Genomic DNA, 12,776 nt, shown 5'->3' with positions numbered 1-12,776 from the left:
TGGGTTATGTTTTCTTATATCTGAAATAAAGTATATTGTCATGGATCATTCAACATGCTGAGCTTGCCTTTCCCCCTCATGCTAGCCAAATTCTTTGCACCAAGTAGAGATGCTACTTGTGCTTACAAACATCCCTTAAACCAGTATTGCCATGAGAGTCCACCATACCTACCTATGGATTGAGTAAGATCCTTCAAACAAGTTGTCATCGGTGCATGCAATGAAAATTGCTCTCTAAATATGTATGATCTATTAGTGTGGAGAAAATAAGATTTATACGATCTTGTGATCTGGAAGCAATAAAAGCGACGAGCTGCATAATAAAGGTCCCTATCACAAGTGGCAATATAAAGTGATGTTCTTTCGCATTAAGATTTTGTGCATCCAACTATAAAAGCGCATGACAACCTATGCTTCCCTCTGCGAAGGGCCTATCTTTTATTCTTGTCTTATACCTTATGCAAGAGTCATGGTGATCTTCACCTTTCCTTTTTACATTTTATCCTTTGGCAAGCACATTGTGTTGGAAAGATCCTGATATACATATCCAATTGGATGTAAGGTATCATGAACTATTATTGTTGACATTACCCTTGAGGTAAAAGGTTGGGAGGTGAATCTATAAGCCCCTATCTTTCTCTGTGTCTGATTAAAACTTTGAACCCATAAATATCACGTGAGTGTTAGCAATTGTGAAAGACTAAATGATAGTTGAGTATGTGAAGTTTGCTGAATCAAAGCTCTGACATAGACCCTTCCTGAAAATAAGATGAATTGTAATTATTTGATGACTAATAACATGGTTTGTTAGTTTTCAAGAAAGTTTATGATCTATACTTTAACATGTGAATAGCTTGGTACTTGATCATGAGAAGTCCTATGAGTTGAGCTACTATTATGATATATAATGATGCTAGAAAAGGTGATTGAAATTACCATTGATCAAACTTGTGCACCTGCTAGCATTCACACTTCATAAATTCTTTCTTTTATCATTTACCTACTCGAGGACGAGCATGAATTAAGCTTGGGGATTGATACGTCTCCATCGTATCTATAATTTTTGATTGTTCCATGCCAATATTATTCAACTTTCATACGCTTTTGGCAACTTTTTATACTATTTTTGGGACTAACATATTGACCCAGTGCCCAATGCCAGTTCCTGTTTGTTGCATGTTTTATGTTTCATAGAAAACCCATATCAAACGGAATCCAAACAGGATAAAAACGGATGGAGAATATTTTTGGAATATTTGGAGAATATGGGAAGAAAAATCCATGCGAGACGATTCCCGAGGGGGGCACGAGGCAGGGGGCGCGCCCCACCCCCTGGTCGCGCCTTTGACCCTCGTGGGGCCCTCGTAACACGGTTGCTGCTATTCTTTTGCCGCAAGAAAGCTAATTTTCAAGAAAAAATCTCGGTGAAGGTTTCAGTCCAATCGGAGTTACGGATGTCCATATATATACGAAACGGTGAAAGGGCAGCCAGAGAGAACGCAGAAACAGAGAGAGACAGAGAGACAGATCCAATCTAGGAGGGGCTCTCGCCCCTCCCATGCCATGGAGGCCAAGGACCAGAGGGGAAACCCTTCTCCCATCTAGTGAGGAGGTCAAGGAAGAAGAAGAAGGGCCCCCCTCTCCCCTTCTCTTTCGGTGGCGCCGGAACGCTGTCGTGGCCACCACCATCATCACCGCGATCTTCACCAACACCTCCGCCATCTTCACCAACATCTCCATCAATTTCCCCCCTCTATCTACAACGGTCCACTCTCCCGCAACCTGCTGTACCCTCTACTTGAACATGATGATTTATGCTTCATATTATTATCCAATGATGTGTTGCCATCCTATGATGTCTGAGTAGATTTTCGTTGTCCTATCGGTGGTTGATGAATTGCTATGATTGATTTAATTTGCTTGTGGTTATGTTGCTGTCCTTTGGTGCCCATCATATGAGCGCGTGCGTGGATCACACCATAGGGTTAGTTGTATGATGATAGGACTATGTATTGGAGGGCAAGAGTGACAGAAGCTTCAACCTAGCATAGAAATTGATGCATACGGGATTGAAGGGGGACCAATATATCTTAATGCTATGGTTGGGTTTTACCTTAATGAACGTTAGTAGTTGCGGATGCTTGCTAATAGTTCCAATCATAAGTGCAGAGAATTCCAAGTCAGGGATGACATGCTAGCAGTGGCCTCTCCCACATAAAACTTGCTATCGGTCTAGTAAGTAGTCAATTGCTTAGGGACAATTTCACAACTCCTACCACCACTTTTCCACACACGCTATATTTACTTTATTGTGTATTTATCTAAACAGCCCCTACTTTTTATTTACGTGCTCTTTATTATCTTGCAAACCTATCCAAAAACACCTACAAAGTACTTCTAGTTTCATACTTGTTTTAGGTAAAGCGAACGTCAAGCGTTCGTACAGTTGTATCAGTGGTCGATAGAACTTGAGGGAATATTTGTTCTACCTTTAGCTCCTCGTTGGGTTCGACACTCTTACTTATTGAAAACTGTTGCGATCCCCTATACTTGTGGGTTATCAAGACCTTTTTCTGGCGCCGTTGCCGGGGAGCAATAGCGTGTGGTGAATATTCTCGTGTGTGCTTGTTTGCTTTATCACTAAGTAATTTTTATTTGCTGTTCTAAGTTGTTCTCTATCTTTAGTTATGGATATGGAACACGAAATACCAAAAAAAATTAGGTTTACTTGCTACTCAAGGAGATGAGGAACCTCCTAAAACCCTCGATGCTCATTATGTGAAAGATATCATGTACTACTTTGATAATCCTGAGAAAACCCCATTCAGTTATATAGTGGGAGACACGTTGGACCAACATGAATACTTTAGGGATTATCGCTTGACACAAAAAGGGAAACTATTATGGGATCAAATTCATATGTTGCATTGGTATGCTCGACAACTTTGCTTGAGATATGATTATACTTGTTTCTCTAGGATGAAGGCTTCACACCTTCCCTTTTCATGCAAATTTAATGATGATAAAACCTTGGCTTCTTATGCTAATGGTATATATGATTACTATGATGTGGAACAAATAGAAGATTTTGTTGCTTTAATGGGTGCTTATGAAATTGAATCTTTGTTTAAAGAGTGTGAAAATTTTGATGATTCAGTTTATAGACCTGAAAATTTAGCTATCCTTAAATATTGCTATGAGAATTATAAATTCAACTCCGATATTGATGATTTTATTGAGAAAGTCTCCGCTGTCCAAGAAGAAACTAATATTTTGCAGGAGTCTATGGAAGGCGAAATTGATGAAACTGTGAGCTCATTGGATGAAAAAGATGATGAGGAGAGCGAAGAACAAAAGGAGGAAGAACGGATTAGCTACCCGTGCCCACCTTCTAATGAGAGTAACCCTCCAACACATACATTTTTTAATGTCCCTTCGTGCTTACCGAAGGATGATTGCTATGATAACTATTATGACCCCGTTGATTTTTTTGAAATATCCCTTTTTGATGATGCTTGCTATGCTTGTGGCCAAGATGCCAATATAAATTATGCTGATGGATATGAACTTGCTATAGTTCCTTATGTTAAGCATGAAATTGTTGCTATTGCACCCACGCATGATAGTCCTATTATCTTTTTGAATTCTCCCGACTACACTATATCGGAGAAGTTTGCACTTGTTAAGGATTATATTGATGGGTTGCGTTTTACTATTACACATGATGATTTTGATGAATATAATATGCATGTGCTTGCTGCTCCTAATTGCAATTATTATGAGAGAGGAACTATATCTCCACCTCTCTATGCTTCCAATACGATAAAATTGCAAGAAACTGTTTATACTATGCATTGGCCTTTACTATGTGTGCATGAATTGTTCTTTTATGACATACCGATGCATAGGAAGGGACTTACACTTCATTGTTGCATGATATATGTTACTTTGTGCTCACTACTAAATGCCAAATCATTGCTAATTAAAATTGGCTTTGATATACCTTGGGATCCGGGTGGATTCATTACTTGAGCACTATATGCCTAGCTTAATGGCTTTAAAGAAAGCGCTGCCAGGGACACAACCCGGAAGTTTTAGAGAGTCATTTATTTCTGTTGTGTGCTTTTATAAGGCTTAAGAATAAAAATAATGTGCCAAGATTTTCCTTTAGGATGTTTACTTTGCTTGTTGGTTTGTACGGTGCAGGACAGAAACTTTGGCTGTAGTGCGCGATTTTACATTTTTTTACTGGAACGTCAAATGGTTCTAATTATTTCTGCACTGTATTTATATAAAAATTGTTTATTTTTCCTAATTTTGGTAGAATTTTTGGAGTACCAGAGGTATGGTGAATGTTCAGATTACTACAGACTGTCCTGTTTAAGACATATTCTGTTTTTGATGCATAGTTTGCTTGTTTTGATGAAACTATCAATTTATATCAGTGGATTAAGCCATGGAAAAGTTATATTACAGTAGTTACAATTCAAAAACAAAATATGGATTGGTTTGCAACAGTACTTAGAGTAGTGATTTGCTTTATTATACTAACGGATCTTACCGAGTTTTCTGTTGAAGTTTTGTGTGGATGAAGTGTTCGATGATCGAGAAGGTCTCGATATGAGAAGAAGGAAGAGAGGCAAGATCTCAAGCTTGGGGATGCCCTAGGCACCCCAAGTAAATATTCAAGGAGACTCAAGCGTCTAAGCTTGGGTATGCCCCGGAAGGCATCCCCTCTTTCTTCAACAAGTATCGGTATGTTTTTGGATTCGTTTCATTCATGTGATATGTGCAGATCTTGGAGCGTCTTTTGCATTTAGTTTTCATTTTTCTTTTATGCACCATGTTGGTATGAGATAGTCCTTGGTTGATTTATAGAATCCTCTATGCACTTCACTTATATCTTTTGAGTATGGCTTTATAGAATGCTTCATGTGCTTCACTTATATCATTTGAAGTTTGGATTGCCTGTTTCTCTTTAGATAGAAAACCACCATTTGTAGAATGCTCTTTTGCTTCACTTATATTTGTTAGAGCATGGTCATATCTTTTGTATAAATAATAAACTCTATTGCTTCACTTATATCTATTTAGAGAGATGACAGGAACTGGTCATTCACATGGTTAGTCATAAAATCCTACATAAAACTTGTAGATCACTGAATATGATATGTTTGATTCCTTGCAATAGTTTTGCGATATAAAGATGGTGATATTAGAGTCATGCTATTGGGTAGTTGTGGATTAGTATAAATACTTGTGTTGAGGTTTGTGATTCCCGTAGCATGCACGTATGGTGAACCGTTATGTAACGAAGTCGAAGCATGATTTATTTATTGATTGTCTTCCTTATGAGTGGCGGTCAGGGAAGAGCGATGGTCTTTTCCTACCAATCTATCCCCCTAGGGGCATGCGTAGTAGTACTTTTCTTCGAGGGCTAATAAACTTTTGCAATAAGTATATGAGTTCTTTATGACTAATGTGAGTCCATGGATTATACACACTCTCACCCTTCCATCATTGCTAGCCTCTTCAGTACCATGCATTGCCCTTTATCACCTCGAGAGTTGGTGCAAACTTCGCTGGTGCATCCAAACCCCGTGATATGATACGCTCTGTCACACATAAACCTCCTTATATCTTCCTCAAAACAGCCACCATACCTACCTATCATGGCATTTCCATAGCCATTCCGAGATATATTGCCATGCAACTTCCATCATCACCATATACATGACTTGAGCATTTATTGTCATATTGCTTTGCATGATCGTAAGATAGCTAGCATGATATTTTCATGGCTTGTCCGTTTTTTGATGTCATTGCTACGCTAGATCATTGCACATCCCGGTACACCGCTGGAGGCATTCATATAGAGTCATATCTTTGTTCTAGTATCGAGTTGTAAGTAAATAAAAGTGTGATGATCATCATTATTAGAGCATTGCCCCCCCCCCCCAAAGAGAGGCCAAAGAAGCCTAAATAAAAAAGGGGGCCAAAGAAGCCCATTCAAAAAAAGAAAAAAAAATAAAAAAAATAAAAGGGGCAATGTTACTATCCTTTTACCACACTTGTGCTTCAAAGTAGCACCATGTTCTTCATATAGAGAGTCTCTTGAGTTATCACTTTCATATACTAGTGGGAATTTTCATTATAGAACTTGGCTCGTATATTCCGATGATGGGTTTCCTCAAATGCCCGAGGTCTTCATGAGCAAGCAAGTTGGATGCACACCCACTTTATTTCAGTTTGAGCTTTCATACACTTATAGCTCTAGTGCATCTGTTGCATGGCAATCCCTACTCCTCCCATTGACATCAATTGATGGGCATCTCCATAGCCCATTGATTAGCCGCGTCGATGTGAGACTTTCTCCCTTTTTTGTCTTCTCCACATAACCCCCATCATCATATTCTATTCCACCTATAGTGCTATATCCATGGCTTGCGCTCATGTATTGCGTGAGGGTTGAAAAAGCCGAAGCGCGTTAAAAAGTATGAACCAATTGCTCAGCTTATCATCGGGGTTGTGCATGATGTGAATATTTTGTGTGGTGAAGATGGAGCATAGCTAGACTATATGATTTTGTAGGGATAACTTTCTTTGGCCATGTTATTTTGAAAAGACATGATTGCTTTATCAGTAGGCTTGAAGTATTATTGTTTTTATGTCAAATGATAGACTATTGCTTTGAATCACTCGTGTCTTAATATTCATGCCATGATTAGATACATGATCAAGATTATGCTAGGTAGCATTCCACATCAAAAATTATCTTTTTATCATTTACCTACTCGAGGACGAGCAGGAATTAAGCTTGGGGATGCTGATACGTCTCCGTCGTATCTATAATTTTTGATTGTTCCATGCCAATATTATTCAACTTTCATACGCTTTTGGCAACTTTTTATACTATTTTTGGGACTAACATATTGATCCAGTGCCCAGTGCCAGTTCCTGTTTGTTGCATGTTTTATGTTTCGCAGAAAACCCATATCAAACGGAATCCAAATGGGATAAAAACGGATGGAGAATATTTTTGGAATATTTTGAGAATACGGGAAGAAAAATCCACGCGAGACGGTTCCCAAGGGGGGCACGAGGTAGGGGCGCACCCCACCCCCCTGGGCGCACCCCTGACCCTCGTGGGCCCCTCGTAAGGTGGTTGCTGCTATTTTTTTTTGCAAGAAAGCTAATTTTCAGGAAAAAATCTCGGTGAAGGTTTCAGTCCAATCGGAGTTACGGATCTCCATATATACGGAACGGTGAAAGGGCAGCTAGAGAGAACGCAGAAACAGAGAGAGACAGAAAGACAGATCCAATCTCGGAAGGGGCTCTCGCCCCTCCCATGCCATGGAGGCCAAGGACCAGAAGGTAAACCCTTCTCCCATCTAGGGAGGAGGTCAAGGAAGAAGAAGAAGAAGGGCCCCCTCTCCCCTTCTCTTCCGGTGGCGCCGGAACGCTGCCGTGGACACCATCATCATCATCGCGATCTTCACCAACACCTCCACCATCTTCACCAACATCTCCATCACCTTCTCCCCTCTATCTACAGTGGTCTACTCTCCCGCAACCCGCTGTACCCTCTACTTGAACATGGTGCTTTATGCTTCATATTATTATCCAATGATGTGTTGCCATTCTAGGATGTCTGAGTAGATTTTCATTGTCCTATCGGTGGTTGATGATTTGCTATGATTGATTTAATTTTCTTGTGGTTATGTTGCTGTCCTTTGGTGCCCATCATATGAGCGTGCGCATGGATCATACCATAGGGTTAGTTGTATGTTGATAGGACTATGTATTGGAGGGCAAGAGTGACAGAAGCTTGAACCTAGCATAGAAATTGATGCATACACTACTAGGAAAAGGCCTACTAATGGCGCACCTGTTTTGGCTACTAATGGCGCACTACAGGTGCGCCACTAGTACCACGCCATTAGTATTTTTTACTAACTAGTAAGCATGCATGTGCAACGCATGTCTAACACAAATGTACATTGTATCAAACATCCAGAAAATTTGAAATATTATTCTTTGTGAATTAGTATGCCTTTTTTTAAAAGATGAATCAATATGCCTCTTTAATCCAAATATCAGAAGATCTTTCATATAAGTTGCATCAATTATATATTCTCTTGCAAAAATACACACTTTTCCAATATATAGTTCCCCAAACACATTAATCTCTTGCAAGTGAATTCTGGTGAAGTTCGTGTGCCAGTAGGCGTCTGTGGAGGTGAACGCCGAGCTAGTGGGGCGTAGGGCGGCGGAAGGGGTCAATTCATGCCGGCGAGCCTGTCGTCCACGCCACGGTGCCCGCCACCGCCGTCGTCGAGCGACCATTTCTTATTTCTGAATCCAGTTTCATGGCTTTGTACACTGGACAGACATTTATTCAGACCACATTCATGATCTCATCCATATAATGTACAACTTATAAAAACTTACACAAGCAAGCTATCATCAACCTCAACATTACCCAGTTCATTTAACATTATGCTTCTTGCCATCATCAGAGTACTTGTTCTGTGTGACACGATAACAGTACCATCAGATGAAATAGTTGCCGTCAGTAAACAAATACATGAACTAATGGCCATGGTCATACATAAAGTACATGGTTAGAGAACTGAAGTTGTACCTTGCTGCATTTTGAAGTGTAGTTTGGATCACTTTCACAGGGTCGATGATACCATCCTTGACCATATGAACATACTCCTCTACAGTATCCGAAATGCAAGAGTTAACTACCGAACCTCTAAAGATTACTACTCTGCTGGAGGATTATTAAACATGACATTTTTGCTGCAATTCAAAATGAACAACTAAAACACAGTTAAAAAGCACAGACCTATTTTTTTGAAGGAAACGCAGGAGAGCTGCGTGATTCATTCAGAAGGAGCGGCTGACAGCCAAACTGTACATAGATCGACAGAAAAATCTGCAGACCAAAGCAAGGAAAAGAAAGAAAAAGCGAGCGGCATGGCGACTACTCGCGGGATACAAGGTGGCTAGCTCCAGCCACAACCCAACATCCAATCTCGTCCACTATCAGATCCAAGAAAAAGCACAGACCTATTGCTGCTAAAGGACAATCTGAACATGTAGAACAGAGCATACACAATAGGAAAATGACTACAAATCACCCTCCTGCAATGTAACAACAGTGTGTACACATCTATTCCTCCCAAATCACAGTACCTTAATTTCAGAAACTAATGGCCAGTCGAAAAAGACATACAAATTATCGGAAAGTCGTCAGCAGTCTGGCAATCAGATAGAAGGGAGAAATGAATTGGTCATGCAATAGACCCTCACTAGAGAAAAGAATATACAACACACTAGGATATGATTATGCTAAAAAGAGAACATACCTGAGAGGAAGAGCTATCAATTACCATGCAAAAGCTGCTCTTATAGTTATTGGCAATGAAATGGCTCTAGGTCAAAAATTGATGTGTGATCTCAACTTTGTTTAAATGAAAGGTGTTGGCTTATTAAATTTATAGGACTAAAAAGACAACATGCACATATTATCACTTGAGTTTGCACGGGATCGCTAACCAGATAAGGATGAGCAAATCAAGTAATCCCCCATTATACATAATAACTTACTAAAAAGGGACCTAGCCCATTGAGCATATTCAGTAGAAAGTAACGGAAGCACTAATAAGAGTAATAAAAAAAGTAAGATTGTGATCAGAAGATTGTAGCTTACCAAGATTTTTTTCTCCTGCCTACACTGAACTTCTTAACATCATGGCTGCAGAAGAGACAAAAGAGAAGTATACACTTGATTAGATTTAAAACTGATTTCCAATAGTCCTCCCGCATCGTAGGTACCATGTTCCCTTGAAGGTAATATCAACAAAATAAATATCTTGCTCTAAAGTCTCAATTAACATAATAAACATATATGTATGGAATATAGAGTAATTCAAAAAGGAGAACTGATCCAATTGAAAGGGATTGTGAGGAATGAAACAACTCCATTAACATTTCAGACCCGGATGAACCTATCTATAACAACAGACAAATAAATAGATGAGCGGGCATACCCGAATTCCACTGCGGAAAGAGTGGGTGATTACTTTTCATGCTTATTCGCCAATAGGTATTTTATCAGATGGATCAAATGAACTCCTTTGTATTAATCAGTAGTCAGTGCGGTGGCAGGTTAGTTCTTGGTGTTTCAGGCCAAAAGATGAGCTCCAAGAGTTTCTGAAATCAGTCTAGCACTATAGCTAGCATAGGATTACACCACCCATCATTCTTCGCATGATTTGTGGTACAGGATGGCGCCGCACCACTCGTGCAATTGACGTGTGGTTAAAGTGTGACCAGCAGCTGCATCCACCTCAAAAGAAAAACAATAATTGGTAGAGACCTAGAGGAAACTGAGTGAGAAATAGCTCAGATTAAGCATTCATATTTGGTTCTGCAGTAAAATCTTGGTCAGAACATAAATTACCTAAGACTCTGCTGTACGGAAGCTCTAACTCCATCAACGAATTTGGATCTTTTCTCTGTCTTGCAGATAAAATATTTAGTATTTCAAGCATGATCTAGGAAAGAGTTATTTTAAAGCCTAATTGATCATGGAAGAAGCAAGAAGAGCTTACCTTTGATCCAGAATTGCAGACCTAGCGATTTTCTTTGCTATAACAGCCCTTGTGAAGTGATCTTGCCTCATGAGTGTCTCCTACCTCCGTTGAAATATAGTTGTGCCAGACCAGACCTCAAAAATTAACCCAAACACAGATTCAACTGACTGCTAGAGCAGCTAGCTAAGCATGACAAATTTCTATAAACTTGCACAAATATCTACCTAATTAGTTTGAAAACGAAACCAACTGCTGGTATCCTTGAAAGATAAAAAAAGATCAAGTGAAATGTAACTGGTCCATAGATCACTGACCCATGTACAGTTTCAGAGTTTCTCGTTCCTTTGTGGTGCACACTTTTGAGTATAGCAGAGCTCATCTTCTCACCATGACTGAATTGATCACCACACATCAGGATGATATCCTGACAGTCCACGCCGTCAAGCTGACGCCGGGTCGCTGCTTGAGCCCACTCATCATGCTGCCACCAGGAACTTGTGCGACGTCTGCGTGGGACATCATCGTCTTCTTGGCCCACGACCGGTTCTTGGGGGACACCCTGTTTGCCGCCGACACGCCCACGCGACGGCGGCATGCCGACCTCGGCTCCTTCCGCGCCCCACTCGATCCGCTTTTCCTTGGTGCAGCAGGACCGGAGGGAGCGGCGTCAGCTCCGTGGTGGCCTTCCAAGTCCCTGCGACGTGCTTTGGGGTCTTGAGCGGATCGGCGACCGCAACGATGGCGTCTGTTGCGCGGGCAGCAGCGGAGGCGGGGAGGGCGTCCGTGGGGAGAGGGGAGCACGACGGTGGGGAGGGAGGCGGGGCGTAGTTGGGGGTAGGGGATGATGCGTTTAGCGGCGTGATGTGCGGAGGTTTGTTTGCCTGGGGTGGATCGCGCATCGCGGGGGGCAGGACGTGCGTAGAGTCTGCCTGGCAGAACATTTAATCTGGAGCGTTAATTTGTGCAGCTGATCTTTGATGTAATATGGATTGTCAGATATGAGTTAGTTTGATTGATCTAACGTCTCTGGTACTTCTGTGTACAATTTGTTGTGTGGTTTTAGGGCTACTCAAGTTTGCTCTTTTAATAGTAGTAGAGATGCCGCACCACAGGTGCGCCATTAGTATCTGGTATACTAATGGCGCACTTAGCGTACCACATGGAAGTGCGTCATTAGTAACAATTTTTTTTCAGAATTTTTTTTCAATTTTGTTTTTCATTTTTTCATTTTTTTTCAAATGTTTTTTTTCAAAATTTTATTAATCTCAGGTCACTATGGCTTAATCTCGGGTCAATATGCTTAATTGCAAGTCAAATCACACTCTGTGGTCAAACTTTCCGGAAGGTCACCCATCCTCACACTACTCCAGCCCAAGCACGCTTAACTTCGCAGTTCTATCCAACCCCAGCACCAGCTCACTTCACAGACACTTGTTGATATATCTAGCATATCAATTCTATTAAACCTTGTTGATGTCTAGGACTTTGTTCATATTCATGAGTATGATGAAATTTTGAAAAAATATTTCAAACTTCCCGGTCATATTACGTATCATATTTTGAAAAAAAATTCCAATTTTTTTTGAAACCAATTTTTTTCCTGTTACTAGTGGCGCACCTAGCAAATGGTGCGCCACTAGTAAGTTTGATATTTTTTCATTTTTTCCTCTAGATCTTAAAAGCCTCGTATCTTTCTTTCTGTTAGGTTTTTGGGGATTTTAAAGATGTTGAACGGGGTTATGCCCCGAGTAGATGATTTTTTCATATAAAAAACTTTTTAATCCGAGTTCGTATGCAAAAGTTATGCCCATTTTACTAAATTCCAGAGAAATTTTGCAAATAAAGTTGAAATTCATATTTGTAAATTTTCCCAACAACTATACCACATATCACATGGGAAACTTATTTTTTTTTAATTTTTTTGACATTTCCATCACTTTCTTTTATTTTATTTTTAAAACTAAAAAGGCGGTCCATGGGGGGGTGCATTTAGCACCAAGGTTACTAATGGCGCACCACATGTCAGGTGCGCCATTAGTAATCCTGGTGCTAAATATATTACTAATGGGGCACCTGGTGTGTGGTGCGTCATTAGTAATTTAAAAAAAAATAAAAAAATTGTTAGTAATGGCGCACCAATGGATAGTGCGCCATTACTAGTTAAATTTT

The 12,776-nt window shown here is 40.2% G+C and overlaps 1 long non-coding RNA gene across 13 annotated transcripts; it reads right to left on the bottom strand.

Moving 5' to 3' along the window:
• Positions 1-8,106: 8,106 nt before the first annotated feature.
• LOC125509447 (uncharacterized) lies at positions 8,107-11,525 on the bottom strand. 13 transcript variants are annotated; one of them, XR_015604816.1, is made up of 8 exons: positions 10,995-11,522; positions 10,626-10,741; positions 10,475-10,529; positions 10,062-10,350; positions 9,722-9,766; positions 8,645-8,723; positions 8,452-8,529; positions 8,107-8,382 (listed from the first exon to the last, which is right to left on the bottom strand). It is a non-coding gene; the product is annotated as an uncharacterized LOC125509447 (long non-coding RNA). The 13 variants fall into 13 exon arrangements; XR_007284095.2 differs by having other exon boundaries at positions 8,855-9,766; positions 10,995-11,521; XR_015604818.1 differs by lacking the exon at positions 10,062-10,350 and having other exon boundaries at positions 10,475-10,533; positions 10,995-11,525.
• Positions 11,526-12,776: the final 1,251 nt, after the last annotated feature.

The sequence above is a fragment of the Triticum urartu genome, chromosome 5A (genome assembly GCF_056163025.1).
Source record: "Triticum urartu cultivar PI428250 chromosome 5A, HENAU_Tu73, whole genome shotgun sequence".
Taxonomy (NCBI): Eukaryota; Viridiplantae; Streptophyta; class Magnoliopsida; order Poales; family Poaceae; genus Triticum; species Triticum urartu.
The sequence above is the reverse complement of the archived record's forward strand: the minus strand, read 5'-3'. Positions and strand labels throughout refer to the sequence as shown.